This window comes from Zingiber officinale, chromosome 8A (genome assembly GCF_018446385.1).
Source record: "Zingiber officinale cultivar Zhangliang chromosome 8A, Zo_v1.1, whole genome shotgun sequence".
NCBI lineage: Eukaryota > Viridiplantae > Streptophyta > Magnoliopsida > Zingiberales > Zingiberaceae > Zingiber > Zingiber officinale.
The window spans coordinates 47,128,336-47,145,243 of NC_056000.1; positions in this window are offsets into that span (position 1 = coordinate 47,128,336).

Genomic DNA, 16,908 nt, shown 5'->3' on the forward strand with positions numbered 1-16,908 from the left:
TATTATTCCAGCCGCATGTGGCTGAGGTATATAGTGATTGTAGAAAGTTTCAGATTGTCCGCCGTACAGGGGAGGTGCTGCCGAAATTTCTTCGGACAGGGACTCCTCCGGGGCGTGACAATTTATTGGTATCAGAGCTTAAGTTTTGCGATCGTTGTTTTCGTATTTTGGATATTTGGGATAACCTGATACCAATTTATTTGGTATCAGAGCGCCAAAGTTTGACGATACTTGTTTGGTTTCCGTGTGTTGGATTTTTGAGTTTTATCTGATACCAATTTAGTGGTATTTGGTATCAGAGCAGGGTGTAATACTTGCTTTTAGTATTCTGGATGTATTGTGCTAGCCCAACTTTGCGAGTCAAACTGGGTAGTTATTTTTGGTTGCACGGATTTTTCATTACGTATATGTTTTGGACTTTCGTTTCGGATTTTATTATGGATTTCTGATGATTTTTCCGTATAGAATTCCGAGGTTAATTTGGGGACTGGACAGCGACGGAACATCTCCAGAAAGCAATTAGGTATGAAATTATTTTAGTAATTGTTGATACTTGTAGTAATATCTGTGATATAATTTAACAGATATGAGGCGATCTACACGTATTGCTGCGAGACGTGGTGCTGGACGACCACGTACGAGGACCGCGGGATCTCTGGATACGCCAGAGATGCCTTCTGTTGATGAGCCTGTCAGCCAGGGACAAACTCAGCATGCTGCGGGCGCGTCGGGCTCTCAGACCCCGATGGCTCCTTTAGAGGTACCTACCTCAGCTACACCGACAGTATCTACTCCTACTGTGTTTCCGGTACCACCAGGGGTACCATTGGCATACCCGACACCTGCTCCAGTGCAGCCTACGGTGTATCCGGCACCACCGCCACTTGGACCCACCGTGTATCCGGCACCAGCAGCCCTTGTGCCCCCAGTACATACAGTGTACCCAGCAGCACCTGCATTAGGGATACCGGCTGCTCCACATTCGGTACCATTGCCTACCGTACACCCAGCCGGGCCCACTTATGTTCACCCTACAGTGCCACCGACGGCATATGCTCCAGTTTACCCAGCAGCACCGGGAGTACCTCCTCCGGTTTATACAGCGGTACCACCCGTAGCATCAGCTCCAGTGGTTCCGCCAGTTCCGACAGCCGTTCCGACACACCTCACTAACTTTGTCACGGCACGAGCCAGGATTCCAGTGTTGGCAGAGTCGATGAAGAGTCGATTCACACTCTTCCGAGGAGACCGAGATCCGAGTGTGGCCTTGTCTTGGATTGAGACTATGGAGCGGACTTTCTTCTATATTGCTTGCTCCGAGTGGGAGAAAGCGGAGCTGACTGCTTTTCATTTATGGGACGCGGCCGACACCTGGTGGATTACCTAACGTTCCATCATCGGTGAGCAGAACATCACTTGGGCCAGATTCAGAGAGGCTTTTGAGAGCCGTTTCTTTCCACGAGCTTATCAGATGGCTCGCCGGCAGGATTTTCTGAGTCTGCGACAGAACACTCGGACAGTGACTGAGTATAATGCAGAATTTGACAGATTGGCCAGATTTTGTCCAGAGCTAGTTGCTGATGACAGTTCACGTATGCAGCAGTTCATTCAGGGGCTGGATGGACATTTGCAACTAAGACTTGTCGGTCTTGGTATCACATCTTATGCGGAGATGTTGGACAGAGCCCTCATTATTGAGTCAGCTCAGCAGAGAGTTTTTTCGGATAGGAAAAGGAAGCAGCCGAGTCAGACATCTGGACAGATCCAGCCGCCTCAGGCTACACCACAGCAGAGCAGGCGTAGTCGATCAGATCAGGGTACATCTGGGGTATCACGTAAACCTCAGAAATCAGGGTAGTCTTCTTCAGGACGTTTCCGGTCTTCCCAGCAGAACCGGAAACAACCCGCCAGCGACATTCGCTGTTTCAAATGTGGGTCCAGAGATCACATCACCTCAGCGTGCTCTCTGGGACAGTCAGTTTGCTTTCATTGCAAACTGTCTGGCCACCAGAGTCGGGATTGTCCGCAGAAGACTCAGCATATGACTTCCGGAGGGTCTGATCATGGAGGACAGTCCAGTCAGTCCGGAACTTATCGTGGAGGGCGAAGAGCCCAACCTTCGCATGGCCAGCAGCAAAGTGCTTCACCTGCAGCAGCGGTATTTGGCATGCTTGGACAGGAGTACTCCAGTGCTTCCATAGCACCCCAGGGTTCTGTTCCAGGACCTTATTATTCGACGCAGGGGCAGTATCAGATGCAGCCTCAGCCTTTAGGCCAGTACCAGACTCAGTCTCAGCCAGCTGCACAATATCAGTCGCCGTCCTCTCAGTCTTCTCTGGCACATTATCCTGCACCGCCTCAGTGGCAGGCTTCTGCTCAGCTGCAGCAGCCGCTGGCAGCGTTACCACCACCTCCTCCGCCAGAGACTGGACGTGTTCGTGCGATTACCAGGGAGGATGCGCAGCTAGCCGACAGATCCGTTTTCCGCGGTATGATTTCCATGTATGCATTTTCCGCTGATATATTGATTGATACTGGTAGTTCGCATTCTTTTATATCCCGTACCTTTATGCGGGAGATTTGTAGATTACCTACTTTTAAACTGCAGCAATTGACCGTGTCCCTACCGTCCGGTGATACTTTAGACGTCACCCAGGAGGTCAGAGGTTGCCCGTTAGACTTTGACAACATGATACTTACGGTAGATCTTCTAGTATTGGAGATGGTCGAGTTTGATATCATTCTTGGCATGGATTGGCTGTCAGTATATCATCCTACCATTGATTGCCAGACGAGGGTGGTCACCTTCCGGCCTCCGAACCAACCCTCGTGGGATTTCACTGGCATCAGAGATGACGGCATATCGATCATTTCGGCGATTCAGGCTCAGAAGCTGCTGTCACATGGCTGTCAGTACTGAGGACAGTAGTCGTTCGCAGCTCTCCGAGGTTCCTGTGGTCCGGGAGTACCTAGATGTATTTCTAGAGGTGCTGCCAGGTTTGCCTCCCAGAAGGCAAGTCGAGTTCGCTATTGAGCTGATTCCGGGGACCGCACCGGCATCGAAAGCTCCTTATCGTATGACACCAAAAGAGTTGAACGAGCTGAAGGTTCAACTCCAGGAGCTTTTGGATAGGAGATTTATTCGCCCTAGTGTTTCCCCATGGGGTTCTCCGGTATTATTTGTCAAGAAAAAGGATGGCACTATGAGGTTATGTATTGACTACAGACAGCTGAATGCAGTAACCGTCAGAAATAAATATCCTTTACCACGGATTGAGGATTTGTTTGATCAGCTCAGAGGTACATCAGTGTATTCCAAGATTGATCTGTGATCCGGATATCATCAGCTGAGAGTTAGAGACTCTGATATTCAAAAGACAGCTTTCCGTACCAGATACGGTCATTATGAGTTTTTGGTAATGCCATTTGGGCTTACCAATGCTCCAGCGGTGTTTATGGACTTGATGAACCGCATCTTTCTGGAGTATTTGGATCAGTTTGTTATCGTCTTAATTGATGACATATTGGTCTACTCTCGTTCCGAGGAGGAGCACGCACAGCATCTTCGCACAGTTTTGGAGATTTTTCGACGACATCAGCTGTACGCGAAGTTCAGAAAGTGTGTGTTCTGGCTATCCTCAGTCGGTTTTCTTGGACATGTGATCTCGAGCAGAGGTATTTCAGTTGATCCTCAGAAGATCGAGGCTATCACCAGTTGGGAGCAGCCGAAGTCAGTTCAGGAGATCCGCAGTTTTCTGGGACTAGCAGAATATTACCGACGTTTTGTCGAAGGTTTTTCGCGTATTGCTATGCCGCTGACACGCCTTACCAGGAAGGGCGTGAAGTTTAGGTGGACAGAGGATTGCGAGACCAGCTTTCAGGAGCTGAAGCGGAGATTAGTGTCGGCTCCAGTTTTGGTTTTACCTTCTGGAGAGGATGGATTTGTACTCTACACCGATGCTTCTCTACAGGGTTTGGGTGCTGTTCTGATGCAGCACGATAGAGTGGTCTCTTATGCTTCTCGTCAGCTGAAGGAGCATGAGAAGAACTACCCAGTTCATGACTTGGAGTTAGCTGCCATCATTTTTGCTCTGAAGCTTTGGCGGCATCATTTATACGGTATTACATTTGAGATTCTCACTGATCATAAGAGTCTCAAATACATTTTTACCCAGAAGGAGCTTAATCTCCGACAGAGGAGATGGATGGAGTTCCTGAAGGATTACGATTGTACCATTAGCTATCACCCGGGGAAAGCTAATATGGTTGCCGATGCGCTCAGCAGGAAGTCCAGAGGGACTTTGGCTTGCCATCGAGTTTCAGTTACAGACTTGATTCAGGGTTTCTCTGAGTTAGATCTGGAGGAGCAGGGACTGACAGAGCAGGGTATTCTGGTTACCATGGTTGCTCAGTCGTCGATCAGGACGAGGATCCGAGAGGCACAGGCTGGTGATCAGCATTTGCAGTCATTAGCAGTCAGATAGCTTCCGGGCAGCAGACCGAGTTTACACGAGACGAGGAGGGTATTATATACTTCCGAGGCAGATTATGCGTACCTCAGTCTCATCCGGTCTTACAGGAGCTACTTCAGGAGGCTCATCACTCTCGATTTGGGATCCATCCAGGCGGGACCCGTATGTATCGAGACTTGAGGCGTTCCTATTGGTGGAACGGTATGAAGAAAGACATCACAGATTTTGTAGCTAGATGTCTTGTCTGTCAGCAGGTGAAGGCTGAGCATCAGCGACCTGCCGGGTTACTTCAGCGGATTCCTATTCCTGAGTGGAAATGAGAACATATCACTATGGATTTTGTAGTGGGATTGCCGAGGACACGACGAGGCCATGACGCGATTTGGGTAATCGTTGATCGATTAACCAAATCCGCGCACTTCTTAGCGATCCAGAGGACTGATCCTCTGGATCGATTGGCAGATCTGTATTGTCGGGAGATTATCAGACTACATGGTGTTTTGTTGAGTATCATTTCGGATAGAGATCCACGGTTCACGTCTCGTTTCTGGCAGAGTCTGCAGCAGGCCTTGGGCACACAGCTCCGTTTCAATACAGCTTTCCATCCACAGACAGATGGACAGTCAGAGCGGACCATTCAGACTTTAGAGGACCTGCTGAGGTCATGTGTTATGGATTTCGGAGGCAGTTGGGAGGACCATCTGCCGTTAGTAGAGTTTGCTTACAACAACAGTTTTCATTCGACTATCCAGATGGCACCGTTTGAGGCGTTGTATGGTAGGCCTTGTCGGACACCCACTCTCTGGGATGAGGTTGGAGAGGCCCAATTGTTGGGACCTCATAGAGCTCAGCAGGATGCAGAGTTAGTCCGTACTATCAGGCGGAGGATGTCAGAGGTGCAGGATCGCCAGAAGAGTTATGCTGATCGGAGACGCAAACCACTAGAGTTCTCTATTGGCGACCATGTATTTCTGCGAGTTTCACCCACAAAAGGGGTGAAAAGATTTGGCCTCAGAGGTAAGCTGGCTCTGCGGTATATTGGCCCTTTCGAGATCTTGGAGAGGATCGAAGCGGTAACTTACCGGTTAGCACTACCACCGTCCCTGTCAGGCGTTCACGATGTATTCCACGTATCTATGCTGCGGAGATATGTGCCCGACCCGACGCATGTGCTGACAGATATTTCAGTTCCAGTTCAACCTGATGCTATTTATGAGGAGGTTCCGGTACGGATTCTCGACCGGAAAGAGCGTCAGTTGCGGAACAAGACTATCCGGCTGGTTAAAGTCGGATGGCAGCATCATTCGGACGAGGAGGCTACTTGGGAGCTCGAGGATACAATCCGAGCTCGTTATCCCCATCTTTTCACTTGAGGTATGTGATTTAGTTTACTGTTCATCATTTATACTCTTTACCTGTTGTTAGTACTTGCTGATTGGTAAATAACGAAATTTGGGGACCAAATTTTTATTAGTGGGGGAGAATGTAAAATATCAGAAAATAGAGAAATAATGATAAGGGAATTTTCTTGAATTTTTGGAAAATTTTCAGGAATTTCTCGGAGCTCGTACAGACGAGTTAACGGGGATAAAAACAGGGTCCGGAAAAGCCTGTTTAGGCTACCCTATTTAAGTGAGGAAATGTTTATATTTCCTTTTCTTTTTATATTTCTTTTTCTTTTATTTATTTTATCACCGCTTCCTCTCCTTTTCCCCCTGCCCGACGCCCGTGCCCTCTTCTTACCCTAACCAGCGCCGAAAACAACCGTCGCACGCGACGGATTCCTCGCGATTAAAGCCGCGACCGAGGGTTGTCGATCCCCTTTCCTCTCTTCCTCACTTCTCCCGAGCGCCGACCGCTGTGCCATGGATTTGAGCCACTCCGCCGACGCCCTCTTCTTTTGTAGAGTGTCGTCGTCGCACCGGACAGCGCCGACCATCTCCACATTGTGCCCTAATCACAGACGTCGACGCCTTCCTCCTCTCCTCTGCCGATGCCGACGCTGTGAGAGCCATCACCGGCCGACTCTCTGTGCCGGCACCCGAGCCCCAGTGCCATTGCCGGTGCCCTAGCCTCAGCCGCGACACCCCTCTCTTCAGCGACATCCGAGCACAGCCGACTGCCGTCCCTCTCTGCCCTAGCGTCGGCAGCCAACCAATTTGCCTACACGGGTTCTCTGTGCCACTGTTTCCCTTTGTGCTAATCTCAGCCTCGGGTTGCTGTGAAGTGCAGAAAGTGAGTAAGGTGATCAGACCCCCAAGGTGAGCCTTGATTTGGTCTTGCATGGTTGAGTATGTACACACTGTGAATTAGACATTTGATTTGTCTAGGTGCTGATTTGGAAGGGTTGACTTGCTAGGCAACGGTTCTACCTCGCTCCGGATAGGATTATTGGCAGCAACTTCGTCTACTGTGCTGCTGCAACAGCGAATCTTCTCCAGCTGTGATTTGAGGTGAAAATGTGTTTTATGTATGAATTGATATGTACCTAATTTGGTTATAGGATGATACATTGATGGCGGATCCTTGTTGTAGATTGAGTTGGTTTTAAATGAATCTAATGGAACGATTAGGGTTAAGACCATTAACCTTAGTCAATGGTTAGATTTAATTTTTGGGTAGGCAATTGGTTATGTTAATTAGGGTTTTCCCTGATTTAGTTTCATGGATTTTATTAAGCTATTTAAATTCATTTGAATTGTAGCTAAATAAAATATATTTATATGTTCGACATAGGACTTTGATTCGGGACGGTATCTCGACGAGTATCTTGATTACCGGATTGGACCATTTTATCGGAGGCGGGTACTTTGACTTATGTCTTTTGATATGCATAATAATGTGTTTAACATATAACAATGATTGTGTTTTCCATTTGTTTCGGTTGGTCACTACATGATCTGTTACATGTTGCTTGTTTACTTATTATGCATTGCATGTTATTATTTATCTGATCATACATGCTTTAGGTAGTGACCCAACCATATGATACATTATGTTCAGGACCTAGGGTTTATTTGATACCCTATCTGTTTATGTACCTTCCATCTGATACATTGAATTGTGGTACACCTTTTATTTATGTATGGATCTTGCTATGCTATTCATGATATTGCCATGTTTAGTGTCATGCATCATCTTGCATGATTGCATGCTGTGCGACTGTCTGCTCCATTATTGAGAGCGCATCGCCAGTTACATGTATCTGTACACACCACCACTCATGGGTTAGTGGCATATCAGACAGGTGTGTGGCAGTTCTGCTATTTGGCTCCATTGGTCTGGTGACTCAGCGTGGTAGTTGGCAGTCAGTTCCGCTCTGTTTGGCTCCGTTGGTTTAGTGTAGCAGCGTTGTAGCTGGCAGGCAGTTGGACTTTGTTTGGCTCCGTTGGTCCGCTCATGGGTAGTGTGACTCAGCGTGGTAGCCGGCAGAGAGTCCTCCCCGTCATCGTGTACCGGGAGATGAGAGCATTACGCTCCCCCATTTATGATTTGGGGTAGGAGTATGTATGTACTCCGACAGCATCCCATTCACTCGGTCACTCATCAGGGGCAGTGATGTCAGAGTGCACGGTTGTCACAACCCTACCCACTCGGACTCACCATTGTGTGTGAGATGGCTGACTGACGTCAGGGGTGACCATGTCATTGACATCATATGCATGATGCATTTATTGTTTGTGTTTGCTGCATTTACTTGCTGCATTTATTTGGATGCATATGATTGACATGCATACAGGATTATAACACTCTCGGTCTGATGACCCAGTTACCTTTATACCTTGATCCTGGTTAGTACAGTTTTCTCCTGTTTTTGTTCCAGTTGCATTTATCATTTTCGTATTCAGGAGACTGTACGCATGATTAGTGTTGTCTGTTATTTACTTTATTTTGCATATCAGTTGTACCTGCTGAGTGTTGGACTCACCCCGCCTCCATTGTTGTTATATTTCAGGATGATGCTGTCAGGAGAGAGTTCTCGTTGTTGGTCCCCTGAAGACTCCGAAGACTTATGGATCTTTTGGTTTTGTTTTGCTTCTTATTTGACCATGTTTACACTTAGTTTCGTTTGATACCTGGATATTGTATGGATTCTTATCGTTTGATGAATTTTTGGTATGATTTGGATTTATTCTACTACATGCCTGCCTGGACGGCAGAAGAGGTGAGTTCATCGGATTTGAGCTTTACGAGTATAGTTGAGTAGGGTTGATTTTGAGTCATGGTATTACTGCTTTGGTTTGCTTATATCTATATAAACTGCGTGGTGATGGTTTATTTACATGTTATTATTCCTGCCGCATGTGGCTGAGGTATATAGTGATTGTAGAAAGTTTCAGATTGTCCGCCGTACAGGGGAGGTGCTGCCGAAATTTCTTCGGACAGGGACTCCTCCGGGGCGTGACAGGTTTACTTCCTCATCTTCTTCATCTTCATCCTGCATGGCATTCGACATAGACATTACAGTGTGGACAATTTTCTTATCCTCCCAATTCTATACGGAATTCTGATCCACCTTAACATCTCTCGCCATGATAATTTTCTGGCTTTCAACGTTGTAGAGTCTATAGCCTTTGGAATGTAGGCTATAACCAACAAAAATGCAATTTTTTGCTCTACTATCTAATTTGTCTCTTCTAATCTCCGGAACCCAAGCATAACATGGACTTCGGAAGACTTTGAGATGTCCCAATTGTGACTTCTCACCAAACCAGGCTCCGTATTCCGTCTTCTCTTCCATAGCTTTAGACTTCGTTTGATTCTGCAAATAGACAGCAGTATTTACTGCTTCTACTCACAAAAACATTGGTAAGGATTTCTCGTGTAGCATGCATCTTGTCATGCCTTGGATAGTCTTATTCTTCCGTCCAATTATTCCATCTGAGGAGGAGTGTAAGGAACGGTTAGCTAGTGATAAATTCCAACGTCTCTCAGCATATCTTAGAACTGCCGTGTAGAGCCTCTACCATTTCCTTAAAGTTCTTGAAATTGTTGAACACTTATGACTTGGACTTCATAAAATAAACCTAAATATATCTGCTAAAATCATCAACAAATAACACAAAATATTGACCCCCACTTAACAAAGGTATATTCAAAGGACTAAAAACATCATTGTGTGCCAGTTGGAGCCTCTCCATAGCTCTTCAGACTTGCCTAGAGCTAAACGGTTGTCTGTAAAATTTGTCGAGTTGATAAATTTCACAATTTCATCCTTTTTCTTAATCTTAGGCATTTCTCTCACCAATTCTTTTCTCGACATACTAGCTAGCAATTGATAATTACAATGTCCTAGTCATTTATATCATAATTCACTCTCATCCAATTTGGCAACTATAGCATTTGCCAAAACTTCACCCCAATTCATAGGAAAGCTCCTATTCACCATTTTAATAACAACAATCAAGTCCTTCTTAGAATCTCTAATTGCACACTTTTTATCAAAGAACTGAACATCATAATCATCTTCCAATATTTGTCCTATGCTAATAAGACTTTGCTTAAGATCAAATTAAGAGTGTGTTAATAAAAGTGTCGCTACTTCAATGCTGCCTTTACCTTGTACATCGACCAGCTTTCCATCACCCAATCTCACTCTCGAGCAACTACATGAATGAACGGTATTAAACAAGGATCCGTTCAATGTCATGTGATATGTACAACCACTATCTAGCAGCCAGATGCCTTCTTTCCGTTCGATAGTATCATGCTCTTCCAGTTTAGCCATTAAGGCTATTTCTTCATCCTCCTTATCATCTCTTTTGGTTTGGGGTTGGGATTTACTTCTGCAATTTATGGCCGAATGACCTAGCTTATTGTAGTTATAACATTTTGCAGACTTGCTTATGTAAAATTTCTCCGACTGCCCCTTTCTGTTACACCTAGAACACAATTGATATGATCGGAAGTTCCATTCAAATTCCTCCTTTCCTCTTCAATCTCCTTTCTTTTCATTGAAGTTACCCTTGAACTTTGATACCCGCTCCTTGCCTTTCAATTTGGCCACCAAAACTGTCTTGGTTGCTTGGCCAATTCTATTCTCCTTCCTCAATTCAACAGCTTGTAGGGAGTTCACCAGCTCGGCAATACTTATCTGCGACAGGTCGCGTGAGTCTTCCAGAGAAGAAATTTTTGATTCAAACTTCTCTGGCAAGCTCATCAACACTTTCTCCACAACTCTTCCATCGAACATATACTCTTCAAGTAGTCTAATTTGATTAACTATTTTCATTAGTCTATCGACAAAATCTTTAACCACTTCCACCTCTGTCATTCTTATCAACTTAAATTCTCGTCTCAAGTTCAAGATTTGCATTTGTCTCATTTTGATACTTCCTTGAAATTCCTTGCTCAGCCTATCACATGCGCCTTTTGTTATTTCACAGTCCATAATTCTTGTGAAAATTATCTTTGATATAGTTGCATGAATCATGCTGAGCGCCTTGTATCTCTTGGCAATCTTCTCGACATAGAACCATTGTTGTTGTACAGTCGGGTTCTCTCTCAACTCAATAGGAGGTACATCAGACTCTATCAAGCTCTAGAGGTCGTCAGCTTTCAAAAAGGTTTTCATCTTCACGACCCACGTGACATAATTTTAACCATCGAAGGTTGGTGGTGCTCCGGCTGTGTTAGCGTGTCGCTTGTCATGTTGGAAGTGTTTAGGCTGTACGATACTTCGGGTTTCAAGTTGTTAGGGCTTTGATACTACTTGTTGGAAGGAACAAATGTTGAGGCTAAGTGTTTAGGAGACGTAGAGAGAAAGGAGAGAAGAAAATATACTCAAGTTGTAATCACAATTTTCTATTGAAACTCATGAATTGAACTTGCCAATTACAAGCACCCTCATGGGGTATTTACACTAAGTTATTAGAAGGGAAAAGTTTCTCATAATCATGAAACATTTAATGATGATAGACCAAGCAACTACAAAATAAATTCTAAATAATAAAAGTCCTTTATTACTTTTATAAAAGTCTTTTATTGCATTTGTAACTCTAAGTGCATTTATCACTTTGCCAATTTTATTCCATATCTTGGCATCTTGGCTTAGCATCTCGTAGCAAGTTACAATTTAATTTGCTAGTGCAACTAGTTGGACTAGCCATTCGATTCTTTATAATTAATTTCATTAGACATGTCATGGATGTCGTGAGGTATTTTAACTGCACCTTAATGTCACCTAGAACGGTTATCAGATTTTGTTTTATTTTTCCTATTTTTTTATTTCCTTCTCTTTAAAGTCCTAGAAAATTACCTTTGTCTTGTGTAATTCATATTTATGAGGTGACTTTTGAGGTAACTTTGTTATTTGTTGCTCTATTATATTTACGATTTCATTTATTTGTTAGCCTTTGTCTTTTGTAATTCATATTGATATATAAAAGGTTGTATTCTAAATTTCTTAAGTATTAAGCAAATAATTGCAAAAATATATATGTATATATATTAAAAATGAAACTATATTCACTTTCACCAAGGGAGATTCCCCATAGACTAGAAGTGTATTATGTGGCAAATTATCTTCAGTTCAAATTCATTTGAAATGACTTCCTAAAATTTGTTTTGTGAAATTTCATTGTTGAAATTTTCAATCCACGTTTTATTATTTACAATATCGAACCTAGATCATCATTATGGGCCATCTTATTATTCATCATCTCTTATTTCATTTCCATCATAATACTGCTTTTTGAATTTTAGAAAAAAAATACTATCACATATTCTAAATTGACTGAATATATATATATATATATATATATATATATATATATAAGATCATAACATGTCTAAGCTTTAGATATTAAATAAATTCACTTTTTCAAAGCTTATCTACCATCATGTTGATCCGAATTTATAGAAAACAATAATTTATCTTTTTATATTAAATAAATCCACCTTTTTCTTATCCCCTCCCCCGGAATAAATTAAATAAATAAATAAAATACCATTTAGAACCTTACCCATCATCATGCTAATATGCAAATTTCTAGAAAACAATATTATTTTTATCTAAATTGATTGAATATATTTAAGAATATAGTATGTATGAGCTTTTAATATTAAATCTTCTATAAACTTATCTAATCTTAGATCATAGTAAATAAGTTTTTATATTATTTTTTAGGATTGTTGTCATGTCACTACAAGAAAATAGATATTTTACGACCATCTATATTAAATAATGTGCCAACCAAAGCGTCGCAGATGTTTTTTTCTATGTGCATCACATCTAAATTGTGTCTCAACTTTAAATCTGGCCAATACTTTAACTCAAAAAATATAGACTTTTTTACCCAATTGGTTTCATCCAAAGATCGTTACCGCTTTTTACTTAATGTAGGATCCTTACTGAATGTCACTTGGGGTAATGCATTTAACTGTGCTAAAATCTCATAGCCATTAAGTCTTCGTGGTGGTCCTTCTTGTTCAACCTTTCCATTGAAATTCTTATTTCTACGCCATGGGTGTTGTACATTCAAGAATCGACGGTGGCATGTATAGCATATTTTACTCCGTAATCTTTGGGATTTAGTTTCATCAAGACATACTAGACATGCTTTATAACCCTTTGTGCTCCACCCAGATACTGTTCCATATGCTGGAAAGTCATGAATGGTCCACATCACAGCAGCATGTAATTGAAATACTTGTTCAGTCGATGCATCATATGTTTCCACCCCATCATCTCATAGCTCCTTTAGTTCGTTGATCAAAGGTTGTAAGTACACATCTATCTCTTTCCCAGGTGATTTAGGACCAGGAATTAAAAGAGACATTATCAAATATGATGGCTTCATCATTTTCCATGGTGGTAAATTATAATTTACAAGTATAACAGGCCACATACTATAAGCATTTGACATGTTTCCAAATGGATTAAAACCATCAGTAGCCAACCCTAAGCGAATATTTCGTGGATCACTAGCAAATATTTCATGTGATGTGTCAAATTCTTTCCATAATTCACTATCTGCTGGATGTCTTAATACACCATCTGTTTCAACCCGTTTTTCTTTATGACATCTCATATCTTTTGCTGTATGTTTGGCAATAAACAACCGCTTAAGTCTGGCCTTCAAAGGAAAATATCGAAGAATTTTCTGAGCATTCTTTTTCTTATTCATCCCTTCATACTTGTATCTGGGCTCCTTGCACACTGGACATATATCTTTATTCTCGTGCTCACCCCAAAATAATATACAATCATTCTTACATGCATGTATCTTCTCATATGTCAATCCTAACTCTTTTAACATTTTTTTTGCTTCATAATGAGAGTTTGGAATCACATTCAGTTTTGGAAATGCCTCTTGCAATAACTGAAGTAACATATTAAAAGATTTATTGCTCCACCCATTTAACACCTTCACATGCATTAACTTGACCAAAAAACTGAATGCAGAAAAATTAGTACAAGTATGATACAACTCTTTTTTGTGCTTCTTCAAACATTGAGGTATAACTTCCTCTAATATCATCTGCATTAATATCATCTAATTGAGGTCCACTGGTATTGATATTTTCTGCATTTCTTAAATCAGTAAACATATCTTCAAAATCATCCTCTTGATCATGTTCCTCTTCATTGACAATATTTATATTAATAGATGATGTAGTAGCTTCTCCGTGAAAGTTCCAAACTTTGTATAATTTATCAAATCCCCACCTATAAAGATGTCCTCGAACATAATCCAACTCATATTTAAACAAATTGCCACACCTTCGACATGGACAACGAATTTTAGATAAATTCAAACTTATCATATAATTCTCTGTCACCTTTAAAAACTAATTTAGTCCATTTATATATTCAGGCTCAATCCGATTCTCAATCATTATCCAACTTTTATCCATATTTATAACCTGATTAATAATATAAAAAAAAAATCATATTATTCAATAAAATAATCCTAAAATTAATTAATAGCATCAAAAGAACCCTAAAATTATCATCTAAGCATTAAAATAAAAAATTATCATTATATCTAAAGATAGGCTGGATGATTAAGAAATTTTATACACGTGACCTAAAATGACTATATTATCATTATCATTATCATCTATACCATAAAGAAGTAAACTAGATATTATCATCTATACTATAAATGACTATATTACCAAAAAAAAATATTACAATTCTGAACTAGGTAGGCAAGATTTGACACAAAGCTAAGATTAATTTTAATTACCAAGCTAAGATTTGACACAAACATGAGGAGTGGACGGGGATAACAAAAATGTAGACAAGAGATCACCAAGGACTAAAGAACTAAACTAGACAAAAGCACATAAAGATGAATAAAAATGAAAAACACAACTGACAGAAGGTTTCGAGATTCATGTCTCCTTCTGCGAAATTAACATTATCTTCTATACTATGTCCTCTTTCTGCGAAACCAGATGAAACTAGATGTTTCATGTCTACTATGTAGTTTTGAATCAAATCAAAAACTAAAGGAACAAGAAGAAGAACAGTACAGGCTTGAATGAAAAAGAGCAAACTTTGACACAAATAGGCACGAGTATAATAAACACTACATTACAAACCTATTTGGTGGAAAGAACTTATGTGAAGCACGTTCAAGAGGAAGAACACAAATCCACAGCAATAATAGGAGCAGGAAGGAGGGAAGATTCGCCTCGCCGGAAGGAAGGAAGAATCGCGTGCGACGGTGCAGCGTCGAGGGAGTCTCGCCGGAGGAGGGAGGGCACAGGAATGAGGGAGGAAGAATCGCGTGCGACGGGAGAAAGAAAGGGTCGGGAGGAGGAAGAAATGGTCGGGGCTTGCACGGGAGAAAGAAAGGGTCGGGAGGAGGAAGAAAGGGTCGGGGCTCGCACGGGAGAAAGAAAGGGTCGAGGCTCGCACGGGAGAAAGAAAAGGGTCGATTAGGGATTATAATGAGTATTAGCGACGAAATATTAAATTTCGTCGCTAAGATTTATGTTAGCGACGAATTTAATTGTTTCGTCGCTAAAATCTTAGCAGCAAACCAATTAAATTCGTTGCTATTTTTTTATTCTCGCCGCAAACTTCTTAGCGGCAAAACCATTAAATTCGTCGCTACCCAAATACTTAGCCACGAAATAAACAATTTCGTCGCAAATATTTTAGCCGCGAATTAATTCGCCGCTCGATTCGTCGCAAACATATATTTTTTATTTTAAAAAAACCATTTGCGGCGAAAACAAACATTTGTCGTCGCAAACATTTTAGAGGCGACTTAATTCGCCGCTAGATTCGTCGCAAACATATATTTTTTAAAAAAAAGGAAAACGTTTGCGTCGATACTATATTTAGTCGCAAATATCTATATTTAGCTACGATATATATTTCGTCGCTATTTTCCTAATTTTTTGTAGTGTGTTTGCTTATAGATAAGATTGCACGATCTCAGAGTCTAGAATGTTAAATGGTGCTCCTTTATTTTCGGGCTACGATACTATTGATTTTAGGGCATTAGCTGGATGTGATTATAGTGAAAAAGGAAAAAATAATTGTCCATATGCACACCCTATATATATATATATATATATATATATCATTTTCATGGATGAGAAACTAGCATGCCAACCAACGATTGAAATATTGTTCTGTGTTGGACGGTGCAGATGATTTTTATCGTTCTGCTTGAAGTGCGAAATTAGTATAGTAAGCTCCTTAATTTTGCATGTATCAGCCATGCGCCACGTGTGTACGTCACGTGATAGAAGCATCCTGGGGGTGTCATCGGATGTTTCCGACGCAGCTGGAGGCATCTCATGAAGCTTCCAATTGTGCCTGAAGTGTCCGCAAGTGATGTTGTGGGCGATATCATTGTGAAAAATTAAAATCATGATTTATTTAATTCAAACAATTCCTACGAAATATGATATTTCGAAAAGACTTTCATAAACATTATATAAAAATTATATTTAAAATTTTTTAAAAATATTTATTTTATTAATTGATATTCTGAAATTATTTTTACCATTTTAAATTTTATTTAAAAATTCTAATAAATTAAATTTATATTATAATAATTTATTATTATTATTTTATATATTTTTTTATTTTAATGTTTAATTGATATTCTATTTTTTTTTACTATTTTAAATATATATTATTTATATTAATATTTAATTAAATGAATAAATAAATAATTTATTCATTATTATATATAAAATAACCTCTTTGTATCAATTTATATAATTATGATTATTTGATTTGAGTATTGAAGAACTATAGAGTTACCTAAGTAGAATATTATGAGAAATGTTTTCATATGCCACTACTTTTGATATTATTAAGGTAATATATTATGATTTATCAAATTTAATTTGAGTCAGATCAATTTTTTTTTAAAAATATATATTTAATTATTTTTTTAATAATATTAAGTTATTCAATAATGAAAAACTTATCTAAAATTAATAAATAATTTATTTTTTATCT